Source organism: Drosophila arizonae, chromosome 5, assembly GCF_054131065.1.
Source record: "Drosophila arizonae isolate 15081-1271.41 chromosome 5, UAZ_ARI_1.0, whole genome shotgun sequence".
In the NCBI taxonomy this organism is placed as follows: Eukaryota; Metazoa; Arthropoda; class Insecta; order Diptera; family Drosophilidae; genus Drosophila; species Drosophila arizonae.
The window spans coordinates 8,121,560-8,146,674 of NC_142925.1; the positions used below are offsets into that span (position 1 = coordinate 8,121,560).

Here is a 25,115-nt window from a genome sequence, read left to right on the forward strand (position 1 = left end):
TTTATCACTTTAAACGAGTTAAATATGTATTTATGTATTTTCTTTGGTGTCTAATGGAAATTCAATTTCACTCTGCTAAGTTTGAAAAGTGTTTGCCGGCAAATTACAATTTCTGCATTTGGATATCCTGTAAAAGGTGTCTATAAAGGATATTAAGTTTTTGTGGTATCAGATATTTGAGAAGATATTGAAATGAATTTTTAGAATACTCAAGAAAATAAAATGTTAATTTAATTTATTATTTTAAAGAGATAAAGATAATCAGTATGAGATGAAGAATGTAATTTAAATACTATAGGGTATTTTGGTTTTTGTTTTGTTTGTTTAATTGAATTTAATTGAATATTTTAGAGATATAAAGATAATCATTATTAGACGTAGAATGAAATGTAAATACTATAGGGTATTTTTTATTTATTTTGCTTCCCAAGCTCATTTAAGTATATGTAGAGTATCTCATGGTCTGGTATGCCCAGCTTTTGCATGATTACTTGTTATTTTACAATCAATTCTTATCAATTTGGTATTTCATAACAATTGAATAGCTCATAAGCTGTGGCCTTCTTCAGGCGCCCTTGTTCTTACTTTCCGTTTTTCGTTCATTATGAAAATCCCATTTTTAGACATTTTATGGCCAAGCAAACTTCATAAAAACAGTTCCAGCAAATTGCTGCCAGACACTGTGAGTGCACTCAATACACACTCACACACGTACGGCGAAAGAGTCTCATAAAATACTGACACAGTTTTGTATTGTTTTCATATATCTTTTTTTTATTACTTATTTTTGGATACTCTCGTTCTACTCGGAGCATTGTTCACATGCACTCGTATATTTATTTAAATGCAACTTTTGGCATTTCACAGTCTTGTTCAAATGTTCGTGTACAGCAAAGAGCACTTGCGGCTATATGAGAAGTTCACATATATACATATACATATATGTATAAATTTTTATAAATTTAGTGCAGCCTTGAACTGAACTTAATTAGTGCGATATTAATTGCATTAAATTGTGCCTGCAAAACTCAAATTTAATTACACAAATAAACGTACACCATACGCCAAAAAGGCCGCCAACAAAGGCATTTGTATAGTGTTCATAATTTGCAATGCAAATTGCTTTCAGCTAGAGCCAAAAATGCTGTAAGTGGAGGAACGGTTTGAGAGGGCAATTGTTATGCAAGCAGCTTACGTTTTTGCTTCAAAGCACAAAAATTATAAAATAACACTCGATGTTTGCCAGAACGGCATGTAATATAGAAACTAAGCTGGTCGAAGCTGAAACTTGAGAAAACAAAATTATAAAAAGATTTAAAATAAATTGAAATGCATTTGTGTTGAGTGCCTAGGAATGAAATGATAAGAAGAGGCTAAAGGGGAGTTTCATCTTGAATCAAATTACTTTTTAAGCTTTAATCAAAGTCTAAAGTATGAATAAAATATATGTTTAGCAAACAAGTTTTGCTTAACATAAAAAAATATATTTTTGGTAAATATCAATATAAAAGGAATAAAAATTAAATATAATATAAAGAATATAAGCATGTCAGCTTTATTTTCAATTTTTTTTTTTAAATATATTTTTTAGTAAACTTAAATAATAAAAAAATAGTTTTTATACAAGCTGCCTGCTGCTTTCTTTTTTTTCTATTAATTTATTAATATTTAATTTAATATTTTAATGCATTTATGATTATTGCTACTATTAATTATTATATGCGGGTAGCTTTATATTTTTAATTATATATATTTATTTAAGAGTCTAAATATGTCGGCTACACAAATATATATTATGTAAATATAAAATACATAATTAGTATAATAAGTCTTGTATCTGTATACATTTAATAAAACTAATCAAAAACTGTCCTTTTATGTCTTTCAAGAGTTCTTATCGCATATAAATTTGCGGCGCTGCCTTCATTTTGTTAAATAAATAACACACAAAAGCCTTGAGAGAAGTCACAAAATTTTGGTCAGCCCACAACTTAGCTTTGGATACAGCTTTGAGTGCTGCCCATTGAAACGAAAGAGGAATTTTTTTTTTTGTTTAATTGAAGTACAATATGAAATGTGCACGGTTGACTGCACAAATCTAACGACCTTATGCGCTGGGGTTGGCTTACTATTTCCTACTTATCTGGCAATATTTTTTATTTCTGACATTTTGTTGTTGTTGTTGGCATTTTTGGCATTTCTGTGTAGCGACACGTAAAAAATGTGAACAATGAAAAGTGCTTGGCAGCGGAGTTGATAGTTCGACCTCTTGGCAGCAATAATTGGGAGAAACCAAAGCACAAATATATACACACATACATATATATATATATAATATATATAATTATATATATGTGTGTTAGTGTAAGTGTAAGTGGGGCGAAAAGTAACATTAAGTAGTTTATTTTGCCCGGAGCTATAATTGGAATGCCAGCCAGTTGATGTTAGCGAGTGCAGGAATTTATAGCATACATTTGAGAGCATTATAAATTGCATTGTCGTTTGGTGCTTCTGTTGTTGCTGCTGCTGCTTGGTTTGGCTTTTTGTATTGGATTGGATTGCATTCGCATCGAGTAGCAGAAAAATCAATTTGCAGCTATCAAAACGTTGCAGACTTGGGCTGCCACTGCGACACTTGATCGATTTGTTGTTGATATTTGCCAAGCAATCGGCAGTGCTGCAGGAAATGGCAATAATTGCACTACTCGAGCAATGCGAAGCGTAGCAGTTAATAAGGCTGTGGCCTGGCATTGCATGACGCACGCGGCGTATGCGTGATTTTTTAAGCTTTCCGTTTAAATTTGCTGTCACATACATTTCTCTGGTAGTTGGGCGTTTGCAGATAGTGCCACCATAAAGTTTAAAGACAAATGTGCTGATTATAACGATAGCACTTGATTAACGCAGGGCTGTTATGCAAATGAGCAGCCACACCCCCACACACACATACGCACACAAAGTGGGGTGGGGCGTGGCAAAAGGTGTCGTTCACTTGACAGCGCTAATGAAGGCAAAAGGCAAAAGGCAACTGGCAACTGGCAACTGGCAACTGGCAACTGGCAACTGGTAAGAGGCGAGCGGCTGCTGACAGCGAAGAAACCGCTAACACAATCAGGAAAGCAAATAAGCCAACAAGCAAACAGTTAGTCAGACAGGCAGAGCCAAACGCCCGAAACACCCGAAACGCTCAAGCGCGCCAACAATTCGGGTTTTTGTTTTAGCTGTTGCTTAGCCTCTTACTTTTTGGCACAAATGAAAGCGCTTGCGGCCGTCAATTCGCTGATTTAGGCCTAGTTATGCCAGTTGGCTGCTGTTAAGCTGCTTTAATTAGCCATGCTATATAAAGCACGTCCGCTTGGCCCCCCATAAATGACTATACAAATTTTTGCGCCAGCCCACTTCCGGGCGCCGCAGCTCACCATTGTAAAATGTTGCACAGAGAGAGAGAGAGAGAGAGAGAGAATGAAACGGAGAGTGAAAGAGAGCGAACGAGACGAGACTCTGTGACACACAACTGACAGTCAGACAATTGCGGCTCGGTCGTTTTTATTTAGCTTTGTGTGTGGCTGGCGTTGCCGCAGCGTAAAGTATCATTAATAAAAAAATAATGCCACAAGAAGAATAGCGCATGGCAAACACATACAACAACAACAACAGCAGCAACAATAGCAGCAGCAGCAGCAGCAACAAGAAGCGCAAGCAAGCAGCGAACGTCTCTAATTGAATTTCTTATGGTCCATTAACTGTCAGTCCAGAAATCCGCAGAGTCAGTGACAGGATGAGGACTGAAGAGAGAAGCCCGACGAAGGTGGGCATCGGCATTGGTAGCCGCAGCAGCAACAGTAGCAGGCTCGAGGGGCTGGCTCAAGGTATGATACTTATATAACACCAACTGAATGAGTAAGCAACGAAAATGTAAACGTGACAGTTTTTAACAATATTTAAGATGTCAGCATGATATATCGTTTAATTTATGTATTCTATATGTTGTATATGTGTGGGTGTCTCTCTCCACTCTCTCCCTGTGAGTGTGTTTGTCTGCGTGAGCAACTGTCCTGCAAGGGAGATAAATTTATTAAAAGCGTTTTGTATATATTTTCTCGTTTTCTTCTTTGTCGTTTTCGTTTTGTATTGCAGTTAAATGCCTAAGTGATATTTTGTGTCAGAGCAAATGTTGCCATATTATAATTAGCTTAGAGATGAGTTTCGAGAGACTTTGCGAGAGCATTTCGCATGCAAATCCTGTGAGAAAAATTAAATTTATCAATTGCCATCAAGTGAATAATGAGACCGAAGAGGCATGACATAAATTCCAAGTGCGGTAAACAGAAGTCATGCGTATTCACATGCTATAAGGAAGCTTACGTTATTTTGTAAAATTAATGAACGTAGGAAGTCTAATAACAAATATAATAAATATAAAAAATGAAACTAGAAGATAATTAAACATTTTGTATTTTCAATTTAAATATATATTATATATTTGTTTGTTGTTGTTTTTTTTATTTTTTAATAATAATTTAATTTAAATATTTTATTAATTAATTTTATGAAATTTATTTGATTAAAAAATAATATTTATATACAGCACACATGTCATTTTTAATTTAAATATATATTTGTTTTCTTTTTTTTATATTTTTAGTTAGTTTTAATATTATATTAATTAATTTCATATATTAATTTGAATTGAAATTAATATTTATATACATGTGTATACTCTAAAAACTAACGTATAAATATTATGAATATATACTTTAAATTTTTTTATTTTAAATATTATTATGGATATATTGGATATTATTATTTATTATTGATAATAATAATTTACAGATATTAATATAATACAATTAAATTATCTGTTATTGTAAATTTACAATGCAATCAAAATTCTATTTTAAATTTGAATGCTGTATATATTTTGCTTGATTATATTTTTGTTGTTTGTTATATGTATGTATGTAAATAATTTTCAACAAGTGTCACTGCTTTTAAGGCTTTAATGCTAGATAAAATACGATTCGCAGGCTGCATTTGCATATTGCAATGTTTTCATTTTGCTGCGCAGCCGATTTACAATTTTCCGCTTCAGCTATTCACAATATCGGGCCGCAGTAGCTGCTAAATAAAATAAAGGAAACTGCTGCTGCTGCTGCAGCTGCCAGTGAGAAAGAAATTGTGTGAGTGAGAGAGAGAGAGATGGGGAGGGAGTATGGAAGAGAGCGGCTGGTAATGCAGGTAACGGAATGCCGCTCGAGCACGGCTTCCTCATCCGGTTGCTGCTGACTTATTTATGCAAATATTTGTAGCATTCGCTCCAAAGATGCTTAAAGGTGTTTTATTTTATTTAAAAATTTCCTTTTATTTATTATTTTACATTTTATTTATTTTTTTATTTAATATCAAAATATTTCACGCAACGCTGGCGCTGAATGAGTGCGGCTACTGCTGCTGCTGCCTGCCTGCTTGGCTGGCTGGCTGGCTGCTTTGCTGGGCAAGCTTTTCATTTACAAAATATTTAAGCTGACTTTAATGGAAATTCCGGCTGCAAATTTGCGCTCATTGATTTTTTGTGCAATTTTTGGCGAGGCCAATAATGAGCCATTTAGTAGCAATTACGCATTTACCGAATTGGCAACACGGCAAGCTTTTGCCCATTTTCAATTTTCCATTTGCCTCTTTTGCCAGCCATTTCGAAGACAGTTGCCAGGCAACGTGCATACAATTGCTTTGCTGCCTACGCGTCGTATGTGTAATGTGCTTTGAATGCTCACAGTTTTGCAATTGGGTGTATGTGTATGTGTGCGTGTGTGTGCGTGCAGGTAAATTGACATTCAACTGTAAGTTTTTTTCGGGCACTGCAATTTCATTACGTTAGCTCAACTAACTTATTAGGAGCGTTCAGCGCGAATCTTTTTTTCCACTAGTTGCGTTCCCAAACCGAAGCGCGTCTGTTCGCCTCTAAATGCCAGGCACGTACAGCTTTTATATGCTTGCGCTGTTGTTGGTGTAGCTGTTGTTGCTATAGTTGTTGTTGTTGTGTTTGTTGTTGCTATTGCTGCCTGCGGCAGCCCAGTGTCAATGGCAAGTGCTGAGCTGTGGCCCCCTGGAGCATAGTTAATAATAATTGCTTGCTTGGCATTGAACATGAACCTTCATCAATTTGGGATTACGACTAAAGCCCCACACTCCATTCATTCTTCTCTCTGTACCCAACCCACCACTCCCCATTGCTCAAACCACTTTTTTTTTTTGGCGTGGTTTATTAAAATTGTCACGTCTTTTGTTACTGCAGTGCAATAAATATATTTAGCAATACAGTTTGTTAAGTTTTCTTTTTTGTTTATTTACTTTTTCTGCATTTTTGTTGTTTTTCTTGTGTTTTTAATAAAGTCGACTGCAAAAAGTTTTCTTTTTTAGCACAAATGAGTTGCTTGCTCATATGCCGCTTCACTGACCAGCTAATTAGCTTAGTTGAAGAGCGCGTGGCGAGCTTTGAGCTATTCGTATTGTTTGGCCTTTGGACTTATGCCTTAATAAATAATTATTTCAGTTTGGCAACAGCTTTTGATGTTGCTTTTGGGCCAACAAGCGAATGCCTTGGCCGAGCATTTGCGGGAGTTCCGCAATTTGTTTGCATCAATGAATCTCCAAGTTTGAGCTTTAGTTGAAGCGGACTTCTTTAAACATTAATAAGACGCCCCTGTAAATATCTAAGCTATGTCAACAATTTATAAATCCATAATAGCGTTAAGAATTTATCTACATATATTAAAATCAAGATATGGATTTTTTCTTGTTGACTAATCTCTGGTATAATTTTGAAATATGAAATATTAGGTAAATTTATTTAAGTTATGCCAAATATTATTTTAAAAAAATGTAAATAAATTTTAAAACCACAAAATGGTAAAAAAAAAAAAATGTAGAAATTGTTTACAGATTGTAAGTACAAAAATTATTGATAGAATAAAATTGATAAAATAAAATAAATCAATATTAAAGTCTTAAGTATAAAATTTAAGCATTTAACATGTTTATTCATTTTTTTAATTTTTAATTTATTTATTTTCTTCTTTTTTTATTTTTTTATCTTAGCATGTTTTGTTTTTATTTTGTATAGTTCATTTTATTTATTTTTTTTGATAAATTAGAATTCAAATGGATTTTAAATTAATTGCATATTTTGTTCTGTTATATTTTCTTAGGAATTAAATCGTCTTTATCCCAATGGCGTTTTGCTAGCGTATTCAATCCTTCGCAGCCTGGCAGCATAAATCTGTTTAGGCGAAGTAATCAGGCATGACTTTCATTAAAAGCATGCGTACTTAATTAATTTCAATTAGCATGCATACAGACTCCCGCACACACACACACGCACACAGACTCAGTGGATGATTTCGAGTGATGTTGAGTTCCTGCAATAAACAGCAACTAATTTTGTTATATTTTTTGCTCCATTTTTTTTTTTTTTTAATATGCACAGAACTTTGATGAAGCACAAATTGATTGCGCTTTCCGCACGTGGCTGTCAGTCACTATATCTCTACGCTTGAGCGGGTATGTACGAATGTGTGTGTGTGTGTGGCTGTGTGTGAGTGTATGTGTGTGGGTGTATATGTTTCTCTAGCTTAGTGGCCATGTTTTTGATATTAAAATTCCTTGTTGAAAACAATTTAAAATATTCCATAGCATACTCTGCGGCGCCTCCTGCATCCTATTGCATGATATTTGCATGTGAGCTACTCGTAAGTAGTTGCTCTTGCTGTTGGCTTTTTACTTTGCAAGTCGATTCTCTGGAGCGCTGTCGACGTACTACTTTTTCTGTGCAAACAAATAACTCTGGCCACATACACAGATATAGATACAGATATGCTAAGATTATACGTATATACATAAGTGTGGTGTGTATTGCTTTTCTTTTGTTGCCTGCTGCCAGTGGCTGCTGCTTTACTTCTTTCTCCACTCTTACACTTTTACAAGTGCAATAAACTTGGCTTGACTTTGATTGACAGCTTTGGGGTTTCAGCGTGTACGAGTTGTAACTGGAACGTACGGGTATTTTGTATTGTCGATGCTTGAATTTGAATTCGAATTGGCTTGCAAGCCTTTTAAACATGTTTAGGTGAGTTCAGAAGGCTTTGAAATTGTAGTCAGTTCAATTGGTTTAAGTCAATTAAATTAATAATTTAAATTTAAAGTAAATGCTTGGGTATCTGATTTTAATAGATTGAATTACAATAATACAATATTGTAATTTCATTTATTCAGTTTCGTTTGCCGCAGACTTGGCATAATTATTTATTGACTTTTATTTCTTTATTTATAAATTTTTTTCAGCTCCAATTTCTTGCTAGTATAAGCATGTGCTCTTGTCTTAAATCCTAAATCGGAGTAATTGGAGCTTGTAATAGAATTCAAAATAATTTATATATATATACGCATACGTTTATATTCAAGTATATACCGCTCTTTTTTAAAGTTATTCTGCTCAAGAAATTATTCCTCGGCTTATTAACTCACAAGTTCCAAGAATTATTTATAATATAACATTTTTTCCAAGTTCTTTGGAAATTAATTATAAAAAATGTCTTTCAAATTATGTTAAGCAATCCGTCAAAGTCAATTTAAACAGATTTCTTAGTACTTTAATACCTGTAAAGCATATATAAATATACGAATATATATTCATAATGATATTAATGTGAATATATAAACCGTATAATTATGTATATTTTGCTTTAGTACAAAATAAAAACTTTTATAAAAATTCAGGAAAACGTTCATGCAAGATTAGAAATGCAATTTTTCTAAACTAAGTATCAACTCAACAAAAAAAAAAAAGAAAAAATTTTTTTAAAATTATATCTTTTGATGTTTATTAAAATAAAGTTTTGTATTTATAATTACAATTAAATTGATTAAATCAAATTTCTTCAAATTGTATTAAATTTATAAAAATTATATATAAATATATTTTTATTTTGTTTTTTTTTAAGAAAATATATATTAAAAAAAATATATTTTGATTTTATATATTTTTATAAATATAATTTATATATTAATATAATTTACATATCAATATAATTTTTATAAATTTTCTATAGTTTTAATCTACTTTTGTTCTCTTTTTACTTATTAAATTTAATGCTTCACAGCACTCAGCTAGATTTTCTCTATTAAACTATCAAAACTGGTGAATATAATTTCAATTTGAATTCAATTCAATTTAATTTTATTACAGTAATAACTAATAAGTTCTCAAACATTTTATTACATAATTTCATTACAACTTACTTTGTGCTCAAACCAAATACGAAATTCAATACAAAATTGTTCTTCAAAAGATATTCCATATCAAATGGATGCAAGCTTGCATGCACAAAATGTAAATGCATCGATTTTCATGTGTGGCAAATATTGATACTCGAGCTGCTAGAATATGAGCCTCAATTTGATGAAACATAATTAATGTTAATATATTTATGAGCTTGCCACAAACACACACACACACACACACACACACGAGTTGCTAAATTTCTGATACTGATTCAGGTACAGATTGTATTTGTTGAGGAGTCTGGAGCAGACAGCCGCCAGCAGAGAGCAGACAGCAGCCAGCAGCCAGTAGGCTCTTTGTTTAATCATATGCAAATTCTAATTACAGTATCTTCTTCTGTTGTAGCGCTTGAAAATTGGAAATACTGATGCTGTTGCCACGTATGGACGGACCGTGTGCATTGTTTGTTTTATGCAAATTTCAACTGAATTGATACGAGTGGAAATTTTGAGGTTTTGTTACAACAGCGCCGAAATGTGTTATGTCTGTTGTTCAATATTTCATGAAAGCGTGTAAAGCAATTCCCCATTGTATATCAGCTGGCGAGTTTGTCGATGCTAGACAATTACAAAACAATTTAACAATCTATTTTTGTAATAATTTTTGCTTGTTTTGTTTTTTATTATTTTATAAAATTTTTTTTTTTTGACATAAAATTTGCATAGCTTTGAGAATAATACGCTTGGAATTCAATCCAAATTGAAGAATTTAGCCCGTTTTGAAATGTCATTCGCCTTGTCGTCCAGTTAAAGTAAATTTCATTACTCATATGTTGCGGAAAATTGAATTTTCTATTACTCCTGTGGCTTGGCTGCCGCACTTGGACAGCTTCTGGCCACAGATGATAGATATCGGCTGGGAGTTGGGCTGGGCTTAAATTTGTTATTGAGCTCAGTGAATACAAATGTGCGCACCTCAAATTGCTTACAAATGCAACTTGTGGCCAACCAGGAGCACCAGAATTAGAAGGCCAAGGCTCAAGTCTGCTTGGTGGGCATCATTGGGGTTAGGTTTGCAATATGATTATTTATTATATAAGCCAGCCAGACTGTGTTGGCAGCTGTTGCATGGCTTGTCGAGCATGTTTTAATCACAATTTAAATTGTGTGAATTATGCATATTTTGATTGAGTTTGCAATGTGATGTGGGCTGACGTCGGCCAGACAGCCAGAATTTATAAAGTGTTTTATAATTAGTTGAAATTCATTTGGAAGACATGGCTGAAAGGTAGATTAAGGCGAAGGTTTTAATTAATTGTTCTGTTAAATGTTAAATTTTCAATTTATAATTACATATATAGTGAAAGATTTAAAAATATAAATAAAAGCGCAAATATAATAATTTAAATACATAATCACAGTATTTATATATATAAAAATATTATATATACATTTGCGTATACTTTTGCTGCTTAATGCCTCAGTTGTGGTCCGATTAAAACACTTAGGGTATTCAGTAACAACAACAACAACAACAACAGCAACAATAATAAGCATGTTGGCGACATGGGGCAAACTCCGAACACTCGACGCAACAACAAACAATTGCAAATGCCATCAAAAGTTACTCAAAAGTTCAGAAGTTGGTCAAGCATTTTGCAAATAGCTAGTCTGCCCAACCGACCGACCGAGCGACCGACCGACCAACTGGCCGACCGACAGCCCGATTTGAAGTATTCGCCCAGTTGGTTGCCGGCGTCTCCCTATCATCAGTTGGCCTGGGTTTTTTTTTTTGCTTCCATCTTGCGCCATCTACGGGGCAAGTGCTTTATTACTTATTCAAGTTCTCATTCAAAAGTTTTCATTAACTGGGCTGCGGATATAATGCCCGGGCCGGCCCCAGGTACTACGTCTACTGCTACGAGTGCTAATTGTTGAAGAGAAAATAGCAAATTTAATAAGTTTTTTAGCAGTTGCCATTTTCCGGGCCAGAAAAAAAAGTAGTTAAAGAGACAGGAAGCCGCCAGTTCAAGTGTGTTTGACTACAAAAGTGCATGGAAAATGCAAAGCATTTAGCTATCTATTAAATTTAAATGCATAATGCAAGCCGTTAGGAAAGTAGTAGAGAAAAGTTTCAGAATTTACCAGAGAATATATAGGTATTAAAAGTTAAAATAAGAAATGAGTAAATAAAAATATATACAAATTTTCCTAAAATATTATAATTGTGGTACAAAGTTTATAAATAATAAATATTTTATTATTATGTGAAAGATACTTAAAACATCATAAAATTTTAATTTGTTTCTCTGTGGCAACATCTGTTGCCTGCTAATATAAATATTAAAATAATTTATTATTAATCTAGAGCCGGCTTAGTTGCCATACAACACTTTACTAAAAAAAACTGAAATAAAATAAAATATAATAAATAAATAAATAAAAATGTATATCAAATATTAAAAAAAAAATTTCTTTATATATGGAAATAAATTCAGGGTATCAAATTGAAAAATAATTTACATGCTATTATAAAAAAAAAAAAATATATATTTATTATTAATCAAGAGCCTGCTTAGTTTCCATACAAAACTATATTTAAAATATCAAATACATTTAAATAATTGTTTCCTTTGTCTGAAAATAAACTTAGGGTATAAAATGTAAAAATGATTTATATATGTACATTCATAGCTAAATATGTACGAATGTGTAATTTAAAATTTTTGTATAAATTGCAGAGCATTCATAATTAATGGAAATAATTAATTATGTAGCTGCACGTTTGCAATTTCATTAATTGCGCGTTTATTAATGTCAACAATAAACAACAGCAACAACAAGTAAACACAGCAGCAACAATAGCAACAGCAACAGCAGCAGCAACATCAACGAAAGCGCATAATTAATGCCATGAAATGTGCATAAATTCCAAATATGCTCCCAAAAGCCAATGGCAGAAGCCATCTAATAGGGGAATACAGTGGGAGATCCAAAAGTGTGGGGGCGTGTCTGTTACCATTTGCCGTGTGCGAATGCGAGAAAAAAAAAATGAAATGAGCGAAAAAGCCCAGGTGAGCTGGCGTATGTCAGTGGGTGCGATAAATACTGGCTGCCATATGTGTATAAAGGATTAAAAGTTTTAAGCAGCGCGCTTTATTAATTTGCATGTTGCATATTTTAAGGCACGCGTATAAATCAAGCCTCATTACGAATGGGCGACATTGGGAAATGTGAATTATGAAAATTAACAAATGAAATACATGCGACTAAATCACACGATTACCCAAACAGCTGTTGCCCACTCGAACCGCATACAAGTTAAATCCCCAGTTGACCGAGCGAGCCGTTGAAACCAAATGGGAAAATTTAAATAAAAATCGAATATAAGCAATAGCTGTGCGCGTGTAAGTCGTCTATGTAAACAAGCGATTTTATTGTACTTAATTTAAAATGTAAAATGGAAATTTCAAATGCTACAGAAATATTAGATAAAAGTCAGAAAATACAGACCAAATATCACGGCATTTTCCGATTAAAGTCATAAAATCAAATACAGAAAGGACGGCACATAACGTGCCCAAACTTATGAAGTAGCCTTAGTAGGTTTTAGTTTTGAGTGTCTAAATTTTTTTGAAGTAGATATAATATACTCATTTAATTGATAAGAATGGGGATTGAATAGAAATATATGTATATATTTTTGGTCTATGTATTAATATTCTTTATGACAGTTCTAAGAATTCACAGCAAGAAAAACTCATAAGCGATGGAGTTGAAACGTGATAGTTTGATTGCATTGTATTTAGCTGGAAATTCACAGCCTTTGGCTTCAAGCCTTGCTCGTTGCCTTTGTATAGGATTTCTAGATTATATGATTGCTTACGCAAAGTTAATTGAGCTCAATAGCTGAACTCATTCCGCATTTATATAATCAATAAAACATTTCGAGCTGTGGTCAATATTTAATTCAATTTGTGATATAATCATGATTTGCCTTTGCATTGACCTGCAGTCTGATTTTCTTGTATTAATCGAAATTGCTTTCACAGCCTTGATAAAGCTGAGAAGCATGTTTGTTTTTTCTTTATATATATGCTAACTGTGAAATGTGCTGAAATGTGTTTCTTCTTAAAATTAAATTGACTTTTCCCCATTCAACTTAAGTCCTTGAGATTTTTTTTTCTGTAACAATTTAACATTTTAAAGCAGCTTTCGAAGCTGGCCACAAAATGTAAGTCAACTGGCCAACAAATTGAGGCTGGCTGCATTTCGTGTGAATCGGGCTAAAAACGAGCTTGGTTTCATTAGGCCGCATCAGTCGAGTCGTATTTGTCTGTTCGTATTATTTACATGCCGGTAGGGCATTGAATTAGTGGACCCCGAAGTACACCTAAGACGTAATAGAGATTTACAACGGACAATAAAGCGCACACAATGGAGTGCTCATGGCAGCAAAGTGATTGCACCCTGGATACAACTGCCACAGACGCGCCAAATTGGCCAACTTTATGCTAAGTTTTATGTTTAGACATTTGGCATTTGAGCTGCTTTCTTAGACATTAGGTCATGTCATAAAAGAAAGTTACACAAAGACGAATGCGCACTCGTATGTGTGTATGTGTGTGTGTGTGTGTGTGTGTGTGTCTGAGCTAATTAAGAAGTGCTAATGAAAAATCCAACATACATTTGAAGTTTACCAGCAAAGTTTTGTCAAGGCAGAGAGAGAGAGAGAGAGTGGGAGAGCGGGAGAGACGTCCATGTCCATGACCATGTGTAAGATGTAACATGTTTTCTTTATGCGAGTGCATTTTGCATGCGTGCATCAAGTTTTTAATTAAATAAAGTCTCTGCCTTTGTTTTTTCCAAGTTGCCAGCAAGTTTGCCCTTTCATTTTGCAGCTGACAGAACTTGAGGCAAACTAAAAATTAAGTTAAGAGTATTTTAAAGTTGTATCTGATGCTGCTGACAGCCAAAAGTATTTTAAAGATACGTTTCTTTTCTCTGTCTGTGTGAACGTTATTTGTGCTTTAAGCGAACGGCGACAGCTGGATTAACTGAAGTTCTTTAGAATACACATTGTGCACAATGAGATATAAAAGCGAAATGAAAATAAAGGCGAACAAATGCTAAAAGGCGAAATAAACAGAGAAAAACTAATAACAAAATACAAACAATTTGTGGCTATATAATATTGTTGCGTTGCGTATCTCTCTCTCTCTCTCTCTCTCTCTTGCGCTCTATCGCTCCCTCTCTCTTTGTCTCATTGTTTGTAGGTGTGCTTCTTTGGTTATTTTTAGGGCGGCCAGGTGGCAACGCCGACAGCGCAGTTGGGCTTGAAAAGATAGGTAAACAAAATCACGTTGGGTAAATATTATTCCGTTTGCACCGGCTCATGAGGCTCGTCGCTGTGGCACTCACTTTGGGGATTTGTTTTCACTTCTGCATTATTTTTTTTCATTTTCATTTTTTCCCTCTTTATTTCATTCACTGTTGTTATTTAAAAAAAAAAAACAATTTTCAATTTTAATATTTTTGGCATACTTTACGTTGAACTCCCCATTGTTGACATCAAAAGCAACAGCAGCCAATAATGATGAAAGAGACGCCGGGGAATAAAGTGCTAAGTTTTTCGATTACAAGCAAAACGTAGAAAATTGAAAAAACAATTGGTGTGTCGACTAAGCAAGACATACATCAAACGATAGAGTTGTTAAACTTCAATATAAATACATATGTATATACATATAAAACGAAATGAAATTGATGTAGCAATAAATTGCATACAATTTTCCTGAATGTTAAATTTGATTGTTGTCATTTGATTTTGGCAATTATCTACATCAAATAACAGGCGAGCAAATTGTGTTTTATTATTGGCAAAATTATTGCGAAAATTTGTAAATTTCGTGTATTCAGCAAAGCTGTGCACTGAAGTGTGCATGTGTGTGTGTGTCGTAAATCTAAAATCAAAACTCAAAAATATATACACGAGCATTTTTCATGTCAATAACTTGCTTGAGCACGTTTCTTTTGACAATGCGTACAACGTACAATGTTTTGTCATATTGACAATTTTTTTTTTCGATTTTTTGCCAGAATTTCGTGCTGCCTGGATTTTGGTCTCCACTTCTACATCACTCTCTCTCTCTCTCTCTCTCTCTCTCTCTCTCTCTCTCTGTCGCTCTGTCTCTCTCTCGGTAAAGGACATTTTACTGTCCAGTCTCATAAGTAATATTTTCGTATGCCAGCTTGAATTCTGTCAAGCAGCTGTCAGTTGACTGCACTGCCTGATTCCTCTGCTCCCTGCTTCCTGCCATAGACAATCCCAGCTGCGCCTCATTCAGCTGCTCCTGCTGCTCCTGCTCCTGATGCTGTTCCTGCTGCCGCTGCTGCCGTTGCTGCAGTTACCCCCATTCAATTGTCACTTGAATTTCGAGCACACGTGTGCACTATCTTCAGTTTTACAACAGGCAACAGACTGGCGCACAACTAATGCATACCAAACATTTCTGAAATGTCAAACGATGAAAACGTTTTTTCTAATTCGCTTTGAATATGAATTTGAAATTTTCTTATCTTTTGTGCATACACAACTTCAGTTATTTATGAATTTCGGTAAAGTATTTGTTTGCTAAATAGAAAAAATACAAATAAATAACATATTTTCTCTGGCTCAGCTCTGCTGTTAAAATTCAAAGCTTAAATTGACCACTCCTGCTAGCTTTAGTACGTAACTTAGATAGCAAAATAAAATAAAATATTATTGATTTATTTTGGTTTTATCTGAAATGAGTTAAGAAGAAAAATATTATTACCTTTATAAATTCTAAAAATGAATTATTTTTAAATTAATGAATTTATATTGATACTATTGTTATTTTATTAAATAAATATATTATATAATAAAATAAATAGTAAATAAAAATAGTTTGGTTGATTATTATATATTAAATCAATTACAATATTACAAAAATATTTTTTATAAAAGGTAAATATCAAAACAAATAATTAAAAAATTAATAAGAACGTAACATAATAATAATAATATTTTGTTTAATGTCCTAAGCAGTTACATCATTTATTTCATGCAATTATATTTACAGTTTATTTTATTTAAATGACTTTAAAATTATATTTACAGAAATTTAACTAAATTACAAAGATATTTGACCACATTTTGCTTTTAGTACCAGAACTAATTTCACATTTAAATTTATCTGGCAAAATAATCAATTTTATTACACTTGAACTGGGGATTATTTTGTATATATTTATATATATGTATATGTATGTATATTTATTCAAATGAAGATTAAATTCTAGTATAGGAGTCGTGGTTGAAGGGAATCAGAGGAGCATATACATTAGTATATCATTTCGATTTACTTGACGCTTTTGCTGTGGCACTCAGTACACTAAGCGTATTACACATACGCTGCGTATGCCCCAGAGATATTTGTTACTGCGCTGAGCGCTGTCGTAGCACGGCATCCTTACATTTTAAAGCGGCAACAAGCTGGCGCATTCAGCTGATTCGTTTAGCTCGTAAAGCAGCATCATACACAACTAATGCCATGTAAAATGCTTTGAAATACCAACTGCACTAGCAGCAATAGCAAGAGCAGCAGCAACAGCAACAACAACAACAACAACATCGACAATAACAACATCAGCAACATTTTAGTAAGCTGCGAAAAAGCATCAGAAGTGTAGAAGTTGTAGTCGTAGTAGAAGAAGCCGAAGAAGCAATGTAAGTGAGTAAAATCCTTTGGCGCTTTACTTTCATTTCGATGGTCGTCGAATGCTGCCAAGGAAGAAGTGCAAAATGAAGTGCAAAAGTGTAAAGTCGTAACTGAAATGGTTTTTGCGGCTTAAAACGCATGTCGCTACAATTAAGGCAGACAGCTTTTGGTTTCTGGTTTACTTTCGGTGCTTGAGGCTTGAGCACTTGAGCATCAGAAGTGTTGCCTAGTTTATCTTCATATATGCACAGCAATCCGGTTGGCTTAACTAATTTAAAACTCGATTGCGTTTGACTGTTAATTTTCGCCAGCCTTTAATATTTTATGTGCCACAAACCAAACCAGGCCAGACCAAACCAAGCCAGACCAGACCAGACCTGACCTGACCAGACCAGACCAGGCCAGACCAGACCAGACCAGAACAGACCAGATCAGATCCAAAGCCCTTTGCGGCTGCCATCATAAATCAGCTGCCAGCTGGCTTTCGCAGTTCGCTCTTTGCTGTTCACAGCCCCAAAAACAGGCAACGAAGTAACAAGCAACAAATTGCCGGTCTGCGGCTAGTTGATAAATATACCCGACTTGCTTCACTTGTTAACCATACCACGCCATACCATACCATCTGAAGGCATACCATTCCTTGTATGCTGTGCCAAGACTCTGCTCTATCCACTCTATCAGGCAGCCTTAATTATAACGAACTTTGCTGCGACATCAAACATCAATTTTGGTCAGCATAAATATGTCAAGCGTGAGCAGCGCTCACAAGCCACATTCAACAGATTCTGGAAATGTATTTCGTCAGCAATTGCAACTAGAGAGTATACACAAGAATTTCTACTACGTTGAGATAATATATATATTTAGAGAGTGAGAAAGAGAGAGAGAGAAATAAATCTATAATAAATCAAATCTTGAAGCTGAAAATTATTTTAAAGTAAGCAAAAGGCTAACAGGGTTTTCTTTCGACAACAATTGACAAAACTCTATTTCAAATGCGGAAATAAACCTTTCGCAATAATATTACCTGATTGGCATTCGATTTTGTCGAGCAATGTAATTAACTGTATTTTTTATTTTTTTTTTTTGCATGGTTTGTGGCAAAAGTCTTGGGCAAAAGCCAGCTGGATATATTTTGGCCTTTAAAGCAAATGCTTTATGGGTCTGAATTTGCAATGAACTTATTCTAATGCGAACGGATGTCACAGAGACAGCGCCGAAACAGCTGCAGACCACGACGGAAACATAAATTCGGTCAGGTTCGTTTGCGCAAATCCTGACAGTTGACGGGCAGTGGGGGGTGGTGGGCGAGCGGTCAGTAGCCGTTGCTAGCGGAAGTGCAGAGTGAAACTTTAAATTTGTGTGAACATTTGAAAGGTTAGCATTGCAGATTATTAAGTGCTTAGCAGAGTATTTGGAATTATGGAAAAAGACGGAGCTTATACAAATTAAGGTATATGAGAATAGTGGAAAGATATTGTTAGTAGATAAAATATTTTTTTGGATATGTGAGAAAGAAAAGGACAATATTATAGATACTTTTATATTATCAGAGAAAAATATTAAATATGTAAAAAATAAAGAATATATATATAAATTAAATATATTTCCATAATTTGAAGAGCAACTCAAGATTCTGCGCGCTAAAAAGTAGGCTACACATTTTTTCAGAGAAGTTATCTTAAATATTCATATATATTTTTTGTATTAATTAAATTCTCCTATAATAAGAGCTTAATCCAATTTTATATCATTAAATATTTTTATAGAAAATTGAAAGCCAAGTTGTTATAGAAATGGCAGGATCCTTTTCAGGGATTTATTAACGTATTATTTTATTCGTATATGCATTCATATATATTATTAGCAGTAAGTTATTAAGATAATAAATTCTTTTTTTTTTTTTTCTTATATATATATATATTTTGTTTTATTAGTTATTCCATTTGAGGGTCAATCATTATTTTTCGATAGGGTATAAAAACGTAGCATTAAATCCACATCTAAACGGATTTTGTCTGAAGCATACTTCAGTGGCTGCGCTAAGAGTTCGTTTGCTCTCTCGATTCGAGTGCTAATTGCCGGAAATAAAAATGAAAATCACATCCGGCGACGCAGTTGCAGCTGCAACTGCAGCGGAAACGAATGCCGCAGTAACCAGCTGCAGCAGCAGCAGTGGCAGCAGAAGCTTTTGCTACAATGAATAAATTTTCGATGTGTCTGGTTTTTCAGTTTTTGCTCTCATATTTCTCCAATTTATTTTTGCTGCTATGCTTTATTTTTGCATTATTATTCATTTATTTCGCAGTCTTCAGCTACGTTTGAGCATTAAGATTTTTTTTTGGCATTGTTTTATTATTTGTTTATATTCGCGCGACTTCAATGGCATTTCGGCTGGCATTTTCTTCAACAATGGCAATTGTGCCGGGGCCTAATTTAATTTTCCTGCGCACGAATATTGTTCGAGAAAACAATGGTAGCTGCGCCATGGCATTAATTTGACTGTGCATAAAATTTGGAATTAAATATTGCCGCAAGCACAAAGCGCCGGTTCAAATCGAAGTCAAAACGATTGTGCGACTATATGTTAGGCAATATTGTATTACTCTATAATTTGCAGTAGAAAAAGAATTATTTAATGAAATATTAAAGGCTAATAGAGGTAAATAACGTTCAAAGCATATAAATTTAAAATTGATTTGATACTCAATTTATTTTAATTAAATTTTAATACGATTAGGTTTAGTTTTCTAATGGCCATCTGTTTAAGCAAAAGCAAAATAATATTGATTTATTTTTTTTAAGCTGCAACGCAATTTAATAGCATAAAATCTCCATAGGGACTTTAGGTTTTATAGTAAAACAAATTTATTTGTAATGCTTAATTGCTGAAAGCATGTTCTGAAGTATTTTAATAGAAAAGAAAGAAGCAAACCTTTGAAGAAGAATATGAATAATTAAGGTGTAATGAAAAGTGAGTAAAATGTTATAGAGACCTTTGAAGAAAAGTAATTAATAAATTTTAAAAGTAGTCAGTATACAGAGAAATTCATTTATTTTCTCGTTATTATCAAGCATGCCAAGCTGCACAGATCAATGGAATAACCCTCAGCGTATTAGTGTATTAGATGGCGCTTGGTTCGTTTATTGAATATTCAGTCGGGCCTATTGCCATCGCGTATACGCCGTGCTGTCAAGCCTTTGGCACTGCCGCCATATAGCGAGGGTTGTTGGGATCGTCGTGCTGTTTACTTATTGCCTAATTGCATGAATATTTTTGCATGAGCACAATTTGTTTATTATTTGTTGATTTGTCGCATTTAAAAGGCTCCTCGCTGTTTCAACTAGTAAATTGGCTTAAATATTTACACATAATTTAGCTCAAAGCAACAACGATAAATATGTATGTGTATGTGCACAATAATTGAGCTGAATTCATGTTAATTAATATTTCGACACTTATTTTCACATCATGCATATATATTTATATACATTTTGATTGCTACGGTCGGTTCCACTCTGAACATGTTTGAGCTGTCAAACATTATGAAAATCCCATTACAATTTCAAATAACGGGACAGCTGTTGACTGCCTTTGACTGGCGCCAACTGTAAACTCATTCAGCTCAAGTGAACTGAAAATCTTAAAAGACAGCCAACTGCCAACTATCTAACGCTGGCCAGCTATCTGGCTATCCAGTTGGACAGTTGGCCAGCCACTTGCCAGCTGCAGTTGTCGATGCCGCGATTGCAGTGCTGCTATCTATTGACTGTACTGTTTATACTCGCTCATATAGCTTAAAGAGTATATTGGTTGAGGCGAGTTTTCATTGAGTTTTACATAATAATTAATAATGAATAATTATTATTTTTATTACTCTTATTTTTTTTTTTAAATTATTATTTTATACAATTTAATTATATTTAAAAGAGAGCATTCCATATTCTTTATTGCCAACTCGGCCTCTTCTACTTATGCTCATTCAAAGTCAACTTGCAATCGCTTGACTTGCATTTATACATATAATGCCAGCCTTGTAAATATGTACGACAGACAAATACATATGTACATATAGATTACTCGTGGACAGACGGAAAGGGAGTGTGGCAGAGGGAGGGAGAGAGATAGCAATAACAAATTGCTTTTGATTTCCACGGCAGTTGCCTGTTCCAAGTAATTTTTTTCTCTTTTTCCACTTTTCTGCTTATTTTCCTTCTATCTGAACAGTTTGTTGTTTGTGCTGCGCCTGTGTCTGTGTATGTGTTTGGCATTCATTTAAATTAATGTCATTAAAGTGTTAAAAGCATCGCAAATGCTCGCACGTTCTGCCAAATGCTCTTTGACTCACATGAAAACGGAAGAAAAAGAAGAAAATACAAGTCAAAATATATGCATATATATACATACACACTTACATAAGTAATTAGTTATGCGTGAGATGAATTCTCATTTTTTTTACTAAATGTTATTAAAATTCCTTTCTTTTTTATTTTATTTATTAATTTTTTTTTATTAATTTGTCACGTATTTCAGCTAATTTATTTGGCATTTAATAATATTAGGGAAATTTATTTAAAATTTTAAAAATAAAGTAAAAAGAGACATATAGCAGAAAAATAAATTTAAAAATTAAAAAAATTTATCTGAATATATATTTTTGTCTACAAAAAGTTATGAGAGAATAAATAAATATTAAAATTAAAAAAAATATAGAACACGATAAAAAATTATTAAATTAAATTTAAATATTCTAAAAAAATTATTGGATTTTGTTTAATTTGTATACTGTAACAATTGCTTTTCAATTTTGGTATACAAATATATTTCTCAGTGGAATTTCCTTTTAGTTCATATTCATACCAAAAGTTTTATCCACAGTCAGACAAAGCTCCAGTACTTATCGCAATTTCTATGGAAGTAATTAACAGGTACTGACTGTCATTATACGTATATGTTAAGCATGTTCCATACAAATTTGTTTTTTGCTTTTTTTTTTTTTTTTTTTGTTTTTCAAGCAGTCATTTTGTTGATTATCTGTTACGCGAAAGTTTATTGCATTCTTCTGCAGTGATAAAAAAGTGGCATAGAGATGTGAATCCGTAATGTGTGCGCATATATATAAAGATATTATATAACTTCCTGGTTATAACATATTTAAGTAATTACGTAACCGGATCCCCACAGAAGACTCGCAAATGATATACGGGCACTGCGAAACGTGATGTGCAGCTGTCGACCGCCTCAGCCTCTGCCTCAGTCGCAGCCTCAGCATCTGCCTCAACTCCAGCCTCAGCCAAAACGTGTCAGCAGCCATTTTCATGTGCCACCAAGACGCCCGCATATGTCCATACATGGAGCATGTAAATCTGTACAAATTCATCTGTATATATGTGTGTGTGTGAAATGAAGCCTTGTCATGCATAACATATATGTAGACTCACACACTTATGCATATGTTATGTGAAAATGTGTGGAAAAAATTGCGGCTGAATGTATTGTATATATTTCATTATGGACGCCCATTGTCTATGTCTACGATTTTGCTTGCAAAGCGTCTACAATTCTGGCCATTTAACCGATGCCAATGACACTAGCTGAATGAGTGAAAGAGCTAAAGAAATTACAGCTTTAATTAGAGTTTGTGATTTTTGTTTTTTTAAATATCTGAATAATTTATTATATTTTTTTTCTGATTCTTAAATGGGTTTGTACTTGGGGAAAAAAAATATTCAAAATTTTGACTCTTTTTCTAAAAATCTACAAAATATAAGTGTTTATATATATTTTTTTATGATATTTATATTATTATACATTTATATAGATTATTACATATTAATTAATAATATTTCCATCATGGTTTATAGTTTATATAGTTCATAAAAGACTCTGAAGAAGTTTGAAGCTTAAAAATTATATTTATGAAAATTAAATCTATTAAATTTTCACTCAGTCTCATTTAAGCATAGTATTAAGACAATGTCATAATTTGTTGAAAGAAAAAATAATAATAATAATGATACAAATGTCGTAGGTAAAACGAAATGGCGACTAAGAAATTTTGATATTTTATTTCTCTCTTATTTCTTTGCTTTACATTTTGGTTCAAGTTCTCTTTGTGAACTTTTGTCCTTTAGTCTCTTGGCCTTGATTGTTTAAGTTGTAGCTTTGACATTGTTGGGTTCTTTGGGTTTCGTCTTTGCCAGTTCCTAGAAATTGTACTCAATGGTATTCTTCCTTTCCTTTTTTTTTTTCTATCTAACAGTTAAGTTCTGTGCGATTGAGCTGAAGTAATGTCTGGCGTCCGCGCGTCCCCCCTGCTGTTCGAACAATCAAATAAAGCAAACTTTTGTTCCAATGTCAGCGCTTAATTTATCGGGCTTTGCTTTTGTGCTTGTTTACGGCTTAACTACATTTTGGTGCTTATTATGCTGCTAATTTAACAGTAGCCGCTTAATTGTATTTGCCAGGCTCTACGCCGTGTACTCAGCTGCTGCTGCCTCTGCTGCTGCTGCTGTTGTTGTCCAATCAGGATGCAGAGGGGCTGGCGGAGTTGTTACATTATTGTCCCGACCGAGTCCGGCTAATTGGCCTCTCGATTAACTTGGCCATGATGCGAACAATACAATATCAAAGTTCGACGCTCAATCGACAAGCCACACGCAGAGCACATAATCATTGTCAATAGCAGGCCGCAGCGGCACACGCCCCAAGCCAGCAGAAAATCTTGGAAATCATCGCCACAGGCAGCTAAATGGCGAAAATTTGAATCGTTTTGTAAATAATCGAAATATGGGCAAAACATTTTAAGTGCTTCTGAAGCAGATATCTGCTACGCTCATCCTCATTCTCATCTTTATCCTCATCCTCATGCTCGTTTCCCTCTCTCTCACTCTCTCTCTCTCTCTCTGGCAAAACTTTGTGCGGTATCATTTTTGAAACTATAGCCTGAAGTGCACTAAGTGCAAGATTGCTGAAAATTTTCAACAATAGAATAAACTTTTATGCATGAAAGCTCATAGTTGCCATAAACGCAATCCTTTCGGACCCACTCAAGAGCAGCAGCAGCTTGTGGGGATTGTTGAGTTGGCTTAAATTAATATTTGAAAATATTTTTATTTTAATATTTTAATAGAGCTTAAAGCCGTTGAATGAAAAAAAAAAAAAAAAAAAAAAAACACGTAGGTATAAGTAGGTATTTGCTTGTAGTTGAAAGCAAATGTAAAGATTAGATTTTAATGCATATAGAGATATATTTGGATTATGTACATAACTATAAAAAAAAAAATAAATAAAATATATACTAATAATATTACAAGATACGGAATTATGATCATCTTAGGCTCTATAAATTTATTTGCAGAAATTAAATCAGATCCTGTCTGCTTTTTATCTCATGTCAACTCATAATTGCTAAGTATTTTTCAGCTATTCTCTTTTGCTTATGGATGATCCTTAAGCTCTACCAACTCTGACTCTGACTCTGACCCTTTAAGCTACGCCCCTGAATACTAAGCAACTTCCAGGTATTCATTTAGATTACTGAGACTTTTTCCGCAAATGATTCTGAGTAACTTCTAAGGATATATTCTCACTTACTGAGTATCTTCTAGCGACTCTCTGATGATTATTTAGTATATTCAAGCTACTGCCACTTGATAGCTGACTACCTTTAAGCTGCTTCCTCTCGATTGCAGAGCATCTTCCAGGTATTTACTTGGATTACTGAGTATCTTTCAAGTATTTCTTCCTCTTGATTAACTTTCAACTACTCACTTTACTTTGAATACAGCTTATTTTCTCTGTAATAAAAATGTGTTATTAATGAGATGTTAATTAAATCATTTTGCAGTCGCTTCCAAACTTGCACTAGATAGAAGTCGAGGAAGCAGGAGCATCTGTAGCAGCAGCAAAAAATACAAGTGCAAAATAAAGCCAGTAAATAAATTTAAAGCGTTAAAAATTTGATGTTTGCATTTGATGGGAGTGGCTGGCTTTTAAAGGCTTACGCAAAGCTTTATAAATTACAGAGATTAGCGCAGGACTTTGCCGTTGCCGTTGCTGTTGCCGTTGCTGTTGAATCCTTATCAAAT

General features: G+C 33.7%; 1 long non-coding RNA gene across 1 annotated transcript; it reads right to left on the reverse strand.

The window, feature by feature from the left end:
* Positions 1-11,062: 11,062 nt before the first annotated feature.
* Positions 11,063-14,948, reverse strand: LOC149268446 (uncharacterized). The gene is made up of 3 exons (XR_016270484.1): positions 14,701-14,948; positions 14,455-14,614; positions 11,063-11,206 (listed from the first exon to the last, which is right to left on the reverse strand). It is a non-coding gene; the product is annotated as an uncharacterized LOC149268446 (long non-coding RNA).
* Positions 14,949-25,115: the final 10,167 nt, after the last annotated feature.